We start from the raw sequence: 15,315 nt of genomic DNA on the forward strand, positions 1-15,315 counted from the left end.
TTTTTAACACAGCATGTTAAAGCACCAACAAGGGGTGAAGCCTATCTGGATTTAGTATTCTGTAATAATCAGGATAGAATTGAGGGTGTAGAGGTGATTGAACCACTAGGGTCAAGTGACCATAATGTAATACAATTCTCAGTATTTTGTAAGAGTACAGATGCAAAGACTAAAATTGTTAAGTTGAACTTTAGTAGGGCTAATTTTGAGCAGATGCGACAAAGTCTAAGTAGGATAGACTGGGATAAGCTTTTAAATGTGGAGACAGTCGAGGAGCAGTGGAACAGGTTTAAAATGTTTTACATGTAATGCAGGACAGATACATACCTAAATTTGGAAGTAATAGGAAACTAAAAAATCTCCACGATGGATTAATAAAGATTTAAAAAGAAGTTGCAAAGGAAAAACTGCTGTATAAGGCATATAAGACTAATGACTGCAAAGAGAACCGTGAGCGTATGAGAACATGAGGGCAACCATTAAGAAGGATATCAGAGAGGCTAAAAGACAGTTGGAGAGGAATATAGCAGATAAGGCGAAAGAAGACCCCAAGAGATTCTTTCAGTATTTTAGTAGTAAAAGAACAGTTAAGGAGGAGGTCAAGTTCATCAGGAATAGTAAAGGGAATTAAAAGATACAGACAATGAAATAGCAGATGCCCTAAACTTACATTTTTCTGAGGTGTTTACAAGTGAGCAAGTGGATAACCTGCCAGAGGTAAACACAACTACTAAGGAGGTACTGAGGGATTTGGAAATTGTAGAGGGAGAAGTGCTGCTCAGATTAAATAAGATGAAATCAAACAAATCACCAGGCCCAGATAATATTTATCCTCGTGTTCTTAAGGAGGCTAGTGAGTACATATATAAACCCTTGACACATATTTTTAGGAAGTCACTGTGCACTGGAGAGATTCCAAAGGACTGGAAAATGGCAAATATCATCCCATTATATAAAAAGGGTGACAGGGCAGATCCAAGCAACTATAGGCCAGTAAGCTTAACAAGCATCACAGGAAAATTAATGGAAGGAATTATTAAGGATAAGATTGAGCAACACATGACAAGGACAGGAGTTATTCTGAACAGTCAGCATGGGTTCAGAAGGGGGAGGTCGTGTTTTACTAACATGTTGGAATTCTATGAGGAGGCAACAAAAGGATACGATCAAAGTGGAGCTTATGATATTATTTATCTGGACTTTCAGAAAGCATTTGATAAGGTGCCACATGAGAGGTTGGGCATCAAGTTAAAAGAAGTGGGAATTCAGGGTGATGTTTTTAGATGGGTGCAGAATTGGCTCAGACACAGGAAGCAGAGGGTGATGGTGCGAGGAACCTCATCAGAACTGGCGATGTTAAGAGTGGTGTTCCACAGGGGTCAGTGCTAGGGCCGCTGCTATTTTTAATATATATAAATGATTTAGATAGGAATATAAGTAACAAGCTGGTTAAGTTTGCAGATGATACCAAGATAGGTGGATTAGCAGATAATTTGGAATCCGTTATATCATTACAGAAGGACTTGGATAGCATACAGGCTTGGGCAGATTTGTGGCAGATGAAATTTAATGTCAGTAAATGTAAAGTATTACACATAGGAAGTAAAAATATTAGGTTTGAATACACAATGGGCGGTCGAAAAATCGAGAGTACACCTTATGAGAAGGATTTAGGAGTCATAGTGGACTCCAAGCTATCAACTTCCAAACAGTGTTCAGAAGCCATTAAGAAGGCTAACAGAATGTTAGGTTATATAGCACGATCTGTGGAGTACAAGTCCAAGGAGGTTATGCTCAACCTTTATAATGCACTGGTGAGGCCTCATCTTGAGTACTGTGTGCAGTTTTGGTCTCCAGGCTACAAAAGGACATAGCAGCACTAGAAAAGGTCCAGAGAAGAGCGACTAGGCTGATTCCAGGTCTACAGGGGTTGAATTATGAGGAAAGATTAAAAGAGCTGGGCCTTTACAGTTTAAGCAAAAGAAGATTAAGAGGTGACATGATTGAAGTGTTTAAAATTATGAAGGGAATTAGTACAGTGGATCGAGACTTGTATTTTAAAATGAGCTCATCAAGAACACGGGGACACAGTTGGAAACTTGTTAAGGGTAAATTTCGCACAAACATTAGGAAGTTTTTCTTTACACAAAGAACGATAGACACTTGGAATAAGTTACCAAGTAGTGTGGTAGACAGTAAGACGTTAGGGACTTTCAAAACTCGACTTGATGTTTTCTTGGAGGAAGCAAGTGGATAGGACTGGCGAGCTTTGTTGGGCTGAATGGCCTGTTCTCGTCTAGATTGTTCTAATTGTTCTAATTGTTCTAAACATCACAAGTAAACATAAACCTCTTTATCAACAAAATTTTGCTGTCTGCATGGATAAAATTAAGTAAGACTTGCATAGATGGTCTATCCTTTATCTCACTTTAGCTGGAAGAATTAATACTGTCAATATGTATTTCATTCCTAAGCTTCTTTATCTATTTCAAAACATTACAATATACAGTATACCCCCAAAATTTCCGGGGGTTAGGTTCCTAGAGCACCCGTGAATTGTGAAAAACCGCGAATTTTGGATGTGGTTAAAAAAAATGCCTATTTTCATAGTTTAGACCCTAAATATGCCCCCAAAACACTTTAATTTCAAACTCAGCTTAATACATTAACTAAAAATAAAGAATACAAAGGAAAACCTTTATACTGTACTGCTATGTCTCCCGCAGTGCTAGAATGAAAAATACAGATGTTACTGCTATATGTACTGTAATTCATGCAAGCGTGTTTTCATTGCCAGAAGCCTTAGACGGTGCAGCTCGTTTTGGCGGCTTCTTGGGGCTTTAACCCTTAAACTGCCACATACTTGGGGGTTTATGCATCCCTGGGCGCCAAATACTTTTTTGCTGCACTTTAAGTAAATCATAATTAACAAAGAAAAAGTGAAATTTTAATGAAACACATTTTTTTTCATGCAAAGAGCATCATAATTACTGCAACAATGATCATTTTACACACTGCTTACGAACTGTAAAAACTATTTAAAAAACTACTGGAATAATATGTACAAAGTTCAACTGATGCCATGGATGAAACTGCACTTGAACTGGCTGCACGCAAGCACACAGAGGTAAGCGCTGATGCTTGCAGGCTAGTCTAGTGCAGAGGCTCAATCCCAGGGACAGTGAGGCTGCAATACTGCAGAGTATCAGGCTTGGGTCACAGAATTGCACAGAAACACAGGAGATTGTAGAGACAGGAGCTTTATTCAAACACTTCAAACAAACATGTCTCTTTCAGAAGTAAAAGGAGCTCAGTATGCAGTTAGTTATCGATTAAAGAATAGAAAAACATCATAGGAGAGCACAACCCCCAACAGTAGCAGAGAATGTCTGGGGGAGGAGAGAGAAACAAAGCAATCAGCCTAAAAGGAAAGGTGCTGTCCAGGCTTTTAAGTAAGCGCAGCATCGCGCGAGAAGCATATCATGCGACAGAGAAGCCGCAAGTAAGCCCAGCAAGTAAGGAAGCAATGTGAAGGTAATCTATCACCGTTTTTTAAGAGGGGGTTTTTGAGGAGTGTCTGTGTCTTCTAGGGGTGCATTCAGCCCCTCTGCTCACAAGGGGCTGGCAGTGGTAATGAGCTGGCTGCTCAACGAATGTACGGCACTGAATGATCAGCTCCTGCGTACTTGCAAATGGCATTGGGAAATGACTACTGTATAGCCGGTTGTGGCGGTTTAAGGGTTAAGAGGAACAAAACGGAAAACACAAGAACACTCAGCTGGAGATGCATCACAGTCAATCAGCAGCAAGGAGAAATGAATAACACGATAGCGGTCTGGTGCCGCTAAGATTCACACCGTCGAGAAGACGGTGATTTATTTATTTTCATGGTGAAGATTCCAGGAATGCACCCAGCCTTGACCCAACCCATGCACACTCACAAACAGAGACGAAAACAAAGCAAACCGGTAATCAAACAGCAAATAAAGAATGTAAACAGAAGAATGAAAACAAATTAAATAAGAAAACAACGATACCACCCCTGTTTCCGTTACACATTAAATACAACAAAGCACAAACAAAACACACACAGTAAATCGTGAAAAAGTTAATGAAAAACTGCAATGGATGAAATGTAATGATGAAAATAAATAGCCCAGAGATCTGCACATTGAATGGGAATGTAAAGATAGTCCCAGCAGTAGTTCCTGATATGGTGAAGATGGATGGACGGGTTCAGGAGCGCTCCTTTTTTTGCAGGATGGCCATGAATCCACTTAAAGTCCTCATGTACACAGGCAGACGGCAGACAATCCAGATGCATGAAACAATCCAGGACAAAATGAATAAGTACAGGTAACCCAACAGAAGGCAGGCAGATAGACAGGAATTTGTAACACAAATTACAAACACTTTTTCTTTTGCTTTTGGTCACCAGCCCCCTTTTTAAAAGCCGCGCTAACATCCTTTGACCTCAACAGCCCCAGCACCCTCAGCAGAAGACCAATCAGACTCATTGCAGGGGCTGCTGGGAGTTGCAGTTTCAAATTCTATTGGCTACTTTCACCCTCCCAAGCCATGGTTTTCTCTGCAGTTGCTTCCTGTTCTCTCTGAAATACAGTATTGCCAAAAAAAAGCCATAAAAATTGCAGAGGATATTTGTGGTTTCCTCTAACAGTTATTAGTTAGGTTCTAAGGAAAAATCTGCGAATGACTGAGGCCGCAAACTCTGAACCGTGACTTCGCGGGGGTCTACTGTACATCAATAAATCATTTTTTAAGAAATTAGATTTAACCATAACCTCCACATATCCAAAGGGTGATCCTACAATGACCTAAGGCAGAAGGTGGCATAGCTCTACCTAATTTTCAATTTTATTACTGGGCAGCAAATATACAAGCTATAAAACCTGGACATGGACAAAAATAGATGAACATAAAAAGGCTTGGTCTGTAGTACTTCTTTATATTCCTTGCTTTGTACCCCAATAAGTACAAGCCATCACCAATATACTAACAACCCAATTGTGCTTCACTCACTCAGAATATGCAACCAATGTAGGAAGTATTTTAAGTTTGAGAAGCTTTTTATCTTTGGTACCTCTGCACGAGTACCACCTTTTTCCACCCTCTTAAACGTATGCAGTTTTTAATGTCTGGAAAACATTTGGGATTAAATCACTTAGAGATCAGTATATAGACAACGTCTTTGCATCCTATGAACAACTGCACTCCAAATTTAACTTTCCAGCAACACGTTTCTTTCACTACCTTCAAATTAAAAACTTTGTTAAACAAAACCTGCTCATTTTCCTCACCTCCCACCAAACTCTATTCCTGGAAAAAATATTGATCAGTCTTAAGGACTCAGACATGTTATCTCAATAACATATAAAAACATTTTACAGTTTCACCCTTTCAAAGATCCCAGAGTACAGTGGGAAAAGGATCTCTCACTCAACATCTCAAAAAAGGAGTGGAAGGTAGCAATGCACAGAATTCACTTGAGATCCATATGTGCAAAGCATACAATTATTAAACTCAAAATTATATATCAAGCACATCTGCCTCGTTTAAAATTGTCCAAAATGTTTCTAGAGCAAGATCCAACCTGCGAAATTTACAATCAAGTTCCAGCCTCACTGGGTCATATGTTTTGAGCGTGCACCAAATTACCATCATTTTGGACCAAAATTTTTAAATGCCTATCAGACAGCCTTGGTGTCACAATCCCTCCTAATCCTTCCTTTGGCGTACTTCAAGATGGGCTTAAAGTGGAGAAGGACAAACAAACTGTCATTGCCTCTACTTCACTATTGGCATGTAGACTTATCTTGCTCAACTGGAAGAATACTAACTCACCTGCTTTAAGTCAGTGGGTAACTAATGTTATGTACTATTTGAAATTGGGACAAATCTAATTCTCACTTAGAGGATCTGTACAAAACTTTTTCAAAACCTGGGAGGACCAAACTGTGGTGGGCTGGCGCCCTGCCTGGGGTTTGTTTCCTGCCTTGCACCCTGTGTTGGCTGGGATTGGCTCCAGCAGACCCCTGTGACCCTGTAGGTTGGCTAATGAATGGATGGATGGAAGGATCAAATCAATAACAGTTAAGCATAAGCATTTAAATTGTGGAAGTGGATTTCCTCTCCCTCCTTTTTATTCTATTTTTTTTTTCATTTATTAATTTACTCATTTACTTATTTTTACTAGTTTAAACTTTTACTCTGCTGGCCTAACTCTCTTTCTCCTGGGTGGGGGTTGATTTGTTTCAAACCTAGTTTTGTTAAGCTTGACTTACATGTATGGAATGTAATTTGATTTTAATAAAATCAATAAAACGCTAAGAAAAAACAAAATAATGGAAAGAAAATGACACAACATATAAAAGCTGATTAAACTATGCAGGATAATGATTATAACTGGAGAAGTATTCAAATTGTAAGAGTTGCTTTTTTTTGAATCACTTAATGAATCTGTAAAAAACTGACTGCAAAATTTGACTAGACAAACAGAGACAGCAAGTTAAATAAAATTTTGCGATAATAATGATAATAAAACACCTTGTCTGCTCCTTCAGCTTACAATGAGATTAAGGATACACAAGTCAATGAAATGGTTGAATGAAACAGCCTTAAAACTTACTGAATACGTCAGTTTTTCATGCAAAAATGTTTATAATGTTTATACAGTATTAATTTGCATTTTAAAATATATACATATGTGGGAAGCAGCCCAGACACAGACAGACGGACATCATTATAAAGTCCAACACACATTTATTTACAAGTATTTAAAGTGCACAAACCCAGTTCCGCAGCACCAATTACCACAACAGTCCAGGCCAACACAACAGTATGCATTTCCTTCAGACCGCCTCCTTCTCTCTCCTTTCAGGCCTCAATGAAGGGAGGCGGCCCCTTTTATGTCCCCCCAGAGGTTCTCCAGGTGTGCTCCGGCAATCTTCCACCGACACACCCCAGTGTGGCGGAAGTGCCGGCTGTATCGCCGGAAGCACTCCGAGTGTCCCTGCTCCTCTTCCCCCGAGCACTTCCTGGTGTGGCGGAAGTGCTGAGGTCCAGGGCTCTCCAGGCATTGGGGTGCCCCCTGGTGGTGACCACGGGCCCCTGCAGGGTTGAGCTTCAAAGCTCTGCACCCGTGACCCCCAAAGGAACCAGGGCAGTCGCCCCCACATTATCTGGGGAAGGAGTAAGCCCTCCTCTGGTTTTCCTAGGCGATCCAGCCAGGTCGCCATCCCAGCCATCTCCGACAACATATTACAATACATGTTGTTTTAAGAAGGCAAAAAAGCCAAAAGTAAGCCACTGTTGTATGTTTCACTTCACAAACTACCCTGTTAGTCTTCCACCAAATGGATTCGCTTTGGAAATACCAAGCGCCCATCACTGAAATTATGAAATTAAATTGATGCCCAGATGTGAATTGATGGCTCCATTCTGTAGGTTGCTACACAATAATAACTGAAAAGGGCACTCTTAACAATCACTTTTACTATTTCACCATACAAAAGCACATTTCTTTATGTCACAAAAATTGCATACTGCCACTAGGTTAATAATGCAAACATGTGCTTCAGTAAGAGAGAATACTGAGAAGGCACGTAGTATGTAATCTGGTGACAAGAACTGAACTAACAGGCAACCATTTATCAATCTTCCTAATCCACTTATCCAGAGCCAGATCACAGGGCAGTTGGAGCTTATCCCTGCTAGCATCAGACACAAGGCAGGTACAAACCCTGGACAGGGCTCCAGTACATTGCAGGGTTGACACACATACATTCACAGCCATTTTAGTGACACCAATCCAGCTAACCTGTATACATATATTTCGACTTTGGGAGGAAACTGGAGCATATGGGGAGAACATGTAAACTCCATGTACACATAAACCTCAATCTCCTTCACTGCAAGAAAGCAGTGCTACCACACTGTGCCACCCAAAATTATTATTGATGCCCTCAATATATTCCGTCCAATACTCTATTCAATAAGAATAGCACACAGCCAAGATGGTATGACCACTTGATTCACTGAAACAAGCAGTCAAGACAAAGACAGCTTTGTGCCTCAGCCCACAGGGAAAATGGCCACGCGAGCATATAGCTTGTTGCTGGGAACTTTTATTTGTCATAACTACACTCGAGACACAGGCTGTAAATAGACAAGCAAAAAAGGAAAAAATCTGTGATAAAACAATTATTTCTAGTTTCCTTTCTTTATCACAAGGATGTCTCAAATGCAGAAGGCATTGTTCCTTAAGCTAAACGTTTTGCTTCTTTAAATCTACATATTCTGTAAGTTATAAGGCTTATTCATTCACCTATATACTTGTGTACTCTTAAGCCCGATTATGCTCCAAGAAGTGACAAAGTATTTTTAAAATTTATATGAAATGCCTCATTTTAGAATGCAGTTTTATTTAGCCAATTAATATTCATCTGATTGTGAAGAAATAATTTTGACTTGAAAACTACTAAACTTATAAATAAAATATAGTGATCTAAATATAACAGAAACTTATCTTAAGTGTTAAAAATAATAATAATGTACATCATATTGAAAACATGCACAAATATCAACTGAAAATGCACTATATATAATAATTATGGTAAGGGTAATGCATGTAATGAAAAGTTTTAAAGCAAATCAATCCTGAATATCTTACACAAAAGGCACTATCACAATAAATAACACTGCACTAAAACATAAATGGATTTTAAACAAGTTTATCACTGACTGAACCCGAGTTACTGAATATTAATGAATAATTACAATGCACAGCCACACCAGTAAAACAACTGACAGGTGAATTGAATACATTGATTATATCTCGTTACAATGACACCTCTCAAGGGGTGGGATATATTAAGCATCAAGTGAGCAGTCAGTTCTTGAAGGTGATTTGTTGGAAGCATTAGAAATGAGAAAGAGTATGGATCCAAGTGACTTTAACATGAGCCAAACAGTGATGGCCAGAAGACTGGGTCACACCCCCAGTATGCAGCGGTCAGTACCTACCAAAAGTGATCCAAGGAAGGACAACCAGTGAACTGCTGACAGGGTCAAGGGTGCCCAGGTTTCACTAATGTGAGTGGGGAACAAAGACTAACGCTTCTGGCCTGACTCTACAGAACTGCTACTGTAGCACAAACTGCTAAAAAACTTAATGCTGACCTTGAAGGAAAGGTGACAGAACATACAGTGCATCACAGCTTGCTTAGTATAGGGCTGAGTAGCAGCAGACAGGTTAGATTGCCCATGCTGGCCCACATCTGCCATCGAAAATGTCTACAACTGTCATGTTAGCATCAGTCATGGACCATGGAGTAATGGAATAAGGTGGCCTGTTCTGACAAATCATGTTTTCTTTTAGATCATGTGTAGGGCCAGGTGTGTGTCATTCACCTGGGGAAAAGATGGCAGCAGGATACACTATGATAGGAAGAAGGAAACACGATGGAGGTTGCGCAATGCTCTGGGCAAAACTCTGCTGAAAAACCTTGGGTCCTGGAATTCATACATTACTTTGATATTTGCCAACTACCTAAGGATTGTTGCAGACTACATGTATCCCTTCTTGGCAACAATATTCCCTGATGGCAGTGGCCTCACTCAGCAGGAGGATTTTTGCCACACTGCAAAAATATGGAGGAGTGTTTTGAGGAGCGTGACAAGAGTTCATGGTGTTGACTTGGCCTCCAAATGCCAGACATCTCAGTCTGATCAAGCATATGTGGGAAGTGTTGGAAAAATCAAGTTCGATCCATGGAGGCTCCAATTTAAAGGACTTAAAAGATCTGCTGCTGATGTCTTGGTGTCACATGCCACGGGACACCTTCAGAGGTCTTATGGAGACCAGGCCTTGACTGGCTTATCAATGTTTTGGGAGCACAAGTATACCTGCATAATATTAGGCGGGTGGCTTTAATGTTGCAACTGATAAGTGTATATGCCTTATTAAAAATGTACTGATAACTTTAGACAACAATTGAAATATGGAATTTCCTTTTACTGTATGTTACAGAAAAAGGAACAGAGGACAAGACAAGAAAGATGTCAGACATGACTAGTGAGTCTATGAATATTGATAAAACAGCAATTTAATTAGTTCATAAATACAGTATGAGCTGAAAACATATTAAAGTATCTTGACACATTTGTTTCAATGTAACACATTTTGTTACAACATCAATAAGCACAAGCCTCCCCTTTTCTAGCTATGTCTTAGGATCCAGATGCAAATATCTTCTAAAAACACTTGCACTTCAAATTTATGGTTGCATAGTCAATTTCTACAGTACACTTAAATTTCTTCAAAGGTGATGTACAGCAGTAGATTGTTAAAGTTCATATTGTAAAAATGTTTATGATTATCACCAGGTTCAAACCATCTTTCATAAAACTTTAAATAATAAAATTTCATACAACGTTTATGTTTCAAATATAACAGAAATAACAGAAGTAATCCTTAGTGCAGCAAAAATAACTTCTTTTTATCATAAAAGAGCCTAAACAATGTCCACAAAATCCAGTAAATATGTGCAAGTTAAGCAACAAGGAGGCACTTGACTCATGCAAATTGGCTGACAAAGGATGAGAATGCACTTTTTCATGTGTGCCCTTTTCTGTTATTATCTGTCAAACATACCATCTGATCTTTTACGTCACGGACGCGTAAAAGCCGTTGAACAAAACTATTAAAATTATATTTCTTAATTTTGACAATACATAAGATTCATGACAAGAAGAAAAAAATCAATGAGTGTTACATAGTGTAAAGTTTCAAAACTCCAACACAGTCTTAAAGTAAACTTCCGAACTTTGCATGGAAATTTAAAATCATCCGACGACACAAGAAATAATCATAATAGTACTTTTACGCAAATAAGTCTTAAAATTGTTCGCCTGATGCAATCAAGATTCGATCATGTTAACCTTTTAACTGCTAGAAAATAAACGGCAGTGGTGTAGCAGGCAAGTTTCATTTCATTGCCTGTTCTCAAAGTAATACATGCTAATACAGTCGCAGCAACTGCTTCGCGTAAATAAAACGAATTCTGCTACCACTGAAAAGCTGTAAACGATTCTGTTTTCTTAACTGCTTTCATTACTGTGCCAGATTTGCTGGAAAAGACCCTTTCTATACCGTATAGATTGAACACTTCTTTCCTGTGAACCAAACACAATGATTACCCATACGGTAACTCCAGTAGCAGGGAGATGTCGCCATGGTATGGATAGCCTACTTTTGTCGCACGAGGAACAATGCCTTTTGTAAACGTCATTAACTTACATGTCAAGTTGTCATCGCTTTAATTGTACATTACTTCCCAACTTCAGAACAATCTTCCATCAGAAAGATACTTTATATTTCGTCCGCAGGCTAAAAACCTTTATTTTTTTTAGAATCTGTCATGTGATACATTGCACAAATATTCTTTGTCCCGCCTCCTTAACCACTAAGGCAGTTTTATTGGCTACAAACATCCTGACGACATTCTGTTTTTCCAAGTCTCCTCTTCCGCTTATTTAGCACAACTAGACGCCTAAAGAAAAGTTGAAAACATTTGAACGTGCTATTGGAAAAGTCTTTCATAAATGAAAACAACAACATCTGTACTGTGGTAAATCGGCTTGTCAGAATTATGCTGATTCTGTATTGACCAAGTGTAAGCGTGGACTGGAGCCCGGTATCGTCGGGCTTACCTTCAGCTCTAGTAAAGGACTAAGTGAAAGAGGAAAATCAGTGGCTGGATGAATCATCTTTAACCATTTCTAAAGAATAGCTATGATTTAAAAATCGTCTAAATGCAAACACCTTAACGTATTTTTAAAACTTGCCGAAAATTATTGTTTATACTGATACTCCTGTTCAAATTCATTTTGTTGTATTGCTGTATTTAAAATTATAACTGTTTTTAGAACATTCCTGTATTTTGTTAAATTATGCTTTTGTTCTTTAAAATAATGCCTAAAGATAATTCAATTTCAATAACACGTAATGTTCAGTTATAAGAAACGGAATCAGTAACCACATCATTCTAAATTATATATATATCTGCTGTATATAGATATACTGTATGTATGTGTGTGTGTATATATATATATATATATATATATATATATATATATATATATATACTGTATATACAGTACTTGTAGGGCAGCATGGTGGCGCAGTAGTGATACTGCCTTGTAGTAAGGAGACCTGGGTTTGCTTCCCAGGTCCTCCCAGCGTGGAGTTTGCATGTTCAAACCATGTCTGTGTGGGTTTCCTCCAGGTGCTCCAGTTTCCTTTCACAGTCCAAAGACATGTAAGTTAGGTGGATTGGTGATCCTAAATTGTCCCTAGTGTGTGGGCTGGCACCCTGCCCTGTGTTTGTTTCCTGCCCTGCACCCTGTGTTGGCTGGGATTGGCTCCCGTGACCCCGTAGTTAGGATATAGCGGGTTGGATAATGGATGGATGGATATACTTGTGCTTTCTAAGGAGAACTTTGGAGATGAATTGGTACTTAGCAAGAATTTCTTTTTTGACAGCTTTATTTTCAGCTGCAAACCATTTGTTGAGGTCATAGTAGGTCTTCTGTGCTTATCCAGAAAGAAATGTTGCAAGGATGTGAGCCCACTCAGCCTTGGGCTAGTGCTGTCTGTTTGCCATCAATTCAAGCACCAGTAAGCAAATGTCTGTGTGATTTGTTTTATAGAGCAGCACAAGCAATCTGTGATGGTTCTAGGGTTTTTTCTGTTTTTATATGAAAGCTACCAAGGCAATTCTAGCCTTTGCCTTTGTGAAATTTGTTTGTTGGTTAGTTCCCTGCATCTGAGAGGAGTGGAAAAGGAGAAAAGAGAAAGAGGAAGAATGTTTGTGTGACAAGCCTGTAAAAGATAAAAAAGTTTATTTGAACCAAGAGCTTTGTACTAAAATGGTCACAAGTACAATGCTGGATTGCAATAAACTTTTCTTATTCTACAAAACACCTTTTGGCTCTTCACACAAACAATTATTTCTCTTATTCTTACTCTTTCTCTTTTATCCTTCTCCTCTGCACCTCCCAGTTGAACTCAGCCTAACTTTACTCCCGACTGTAACTTACCTGGAGGAGGCAGAGCAGCTCTTTTTCAGATTGCACCTAGAAGTACTTTCAGTGCAACAACATTGCCACCAAGAAGCACTTCTGGGTCAGGCAAACTTCTATAGGATAGGGAAGTTTTTCTCTGGCACCTTTCCCTGGCAGCACCCAGGTACTTGAACAGGGCTGCCCATCAGGACTACAATTCCCATACTACCCTGTGGGTGCATGAATTTGAGCTACACCAGAAGGATGCTGCCATCTAGCATACAAGGGGAACACATGTCTCTGAGAAGATGTCTCTGTAAGAAACACCATCCATCCCAGCTATGATATATATCCTAGGGGGGTCATCTCGCCGCGGAGAAGACGAAGGAACATATTTCGAAACACTTTTATTGGGTGAATATGGGCTGGGATGTGGAACAATTTTGTAAGGCTTGTCCTGACTGTCAAATAGTTTCCACTCACAGACCCAACAGGGAGCCCCTGGTACCAATGCCTATTTTAGACATCCCCTTTAAGAGGGTGGGATTAGATATTGTTGGCCAGGTTCCCAAAAGTAAAAGTGGCTTTCAGTATATGCTTGTGTTAATCGATTACGCCACAAGATATCCAGAAGTAGCAGTGCTTCAATGGGCAGACACACAGACTATTACAAAAGCACTCTCGGATATGTTCATACATATTGGTGTCCCTTGCGAGATTCTCATTTATCAGGGCACACCCTTTATGTCTTGCATCATAAAGCAGCTATGTGAAAGTTTTGGAATTAAGAAGTTATACTACATGGATTATCAAACTCAGACGAATGGCCTGACTGAACTATTTAATAAAACCCTAAAACAGATGATTTGGTGTGTAGCCCATGACGATCCAACTTCCTGGCACACTGTAGTACCTTTCCTCCTGTTTGTTGTCCGTGATGCCCTGCAAGCTTCCATTGGAATGAGTTCTTTTGAACTATTATTATTATTACAAAAACATAATTATAACAAGATGAGTATGCTCCGCAAGTTTAAGAAGGTGGATCATATGCTGGTGTTGATCCCATCCGATCCACATAAATTTCGGGCCAAATGGCAGGGGCTGGCAGTGATAGAAGAGTGTATGTCCCCAGTGAATTTAAAGTCAGAATTCCTGGGCAGCGGAGACCCGTACAAATTTTGCATATTAATCTTTTGAAGGAGTTACACAACCATCACAAAGTCCTGGGGGCTCATGTATAAATGGTGCATATGCACAAAAATGTTGCGTAAGCCCGTTTCCACTCTCACATCGCAATGTATAAAAACTAAACTTGGCATAAAGCCATGCACGTTTTTACAGCAGCTAAATGCTTGGCATACGGAAGTTCTCCACTCAGTTTTACAAACTGCTGGCACTCGGCGTCAAAGCAGTGCTTTTGTTCCAGTGTGATCTCCCTTTCTTTTTTAGATCCACATCCCTGACGTGGCTTTATCAAATACACTGAAATTAACCTCATATTGTTTATTCGTTTAAGGCATCTGATTGTAATTAACCTGTAACAATATAATGGTCCACGGAATGGCCAAACTATTCCAAATACCATAGCTGCTTTAGCGTTGTTTCTCTCAATGCACCACTCAGAGTATTTATCCCACTGTATCTGAGTGTGGAATCACAGCTCTACAGCAGCTAATCAGAAAGAGAATTATCGGTATACAGTATCAAGCACACACTTCCTCAGCCATGTACACAGTCTATTGAACTGCTCTCAAATGGCAAACACTTCAGAGCCTTTCCTGTGCGGACCTTGCAGTTCAGAAACAGTTTCATCCCAAGAACTATAAACACACTCAATCAGTCCATTAAGTGCTCCTTGTAGAACTATTTGTACTTATTAGTACAATCACCTCACTGTAAACTTGTGATACAGTTATAATGTTGTACAACCTGAGCCACTTCATAAAGAGAGTATTTACATATGATGACAATATTGCCGGTATTTGCTGAAATTCTTCTATTTTCCCCCATGCTTTTGCCATTGTTTTTTCACAGAATGCTGAGTTTAAGGGCTATTTATATTGATTTGCATATTCAAAGAGGCATAATTCTGGGAGGAGTTTGGAAGTGGCAGCGGGCGTGTGCACGTGTGTTACTTTTCACGCTGACCGGGATTTATGTAGCGGAAGAACGTGTCAGTTGGCGAATACACAGATTTATGCATCTGGATTTTTTTAGGCATACGCACATTTA

The 15,315-nt window shown here is 39.4% G+C and overlaps 1 protein-coding gene across 1 annotated transcript in view; it reads right to left on the reverse strand.

The window, feature by feature from the left end:
• The window catches only part of LOC120523529 (transcription regulator protein BACH1-like), a 144,065-nt gene extending 132,606 nt beyond the window's left edge, over positions 1 to 11,459 (reverse strand). Inside the window, exon 1 of the mRNA XM_039744928.1 lies at positions 11,318 to 11,459. The gene's annotated coding sequence lies outside the window, so the exon portion shown is untranslated. The remainder of the gene's footprint in view (positions 1 to 11,317) is intronic.
• Positions 11,460 to 15,315: the final 3,856 nt, after the last annotated feature.

The sequence above is a fragment of the Polypterus senegalus genome, chromosome 2 (assembly GCF_016835505.1).
Source record: "Polypterus senegalus isolate Bchr_013 chromosome 2, ASM1683550v1, whole genome shotgun sequence".
Taxonomy (NCBI): Eukaryota; Metazoa; Chordata; class Cladistia; order Polypteriformes; family Polypteridae; genus Polypterus; species Polypterus senegalus.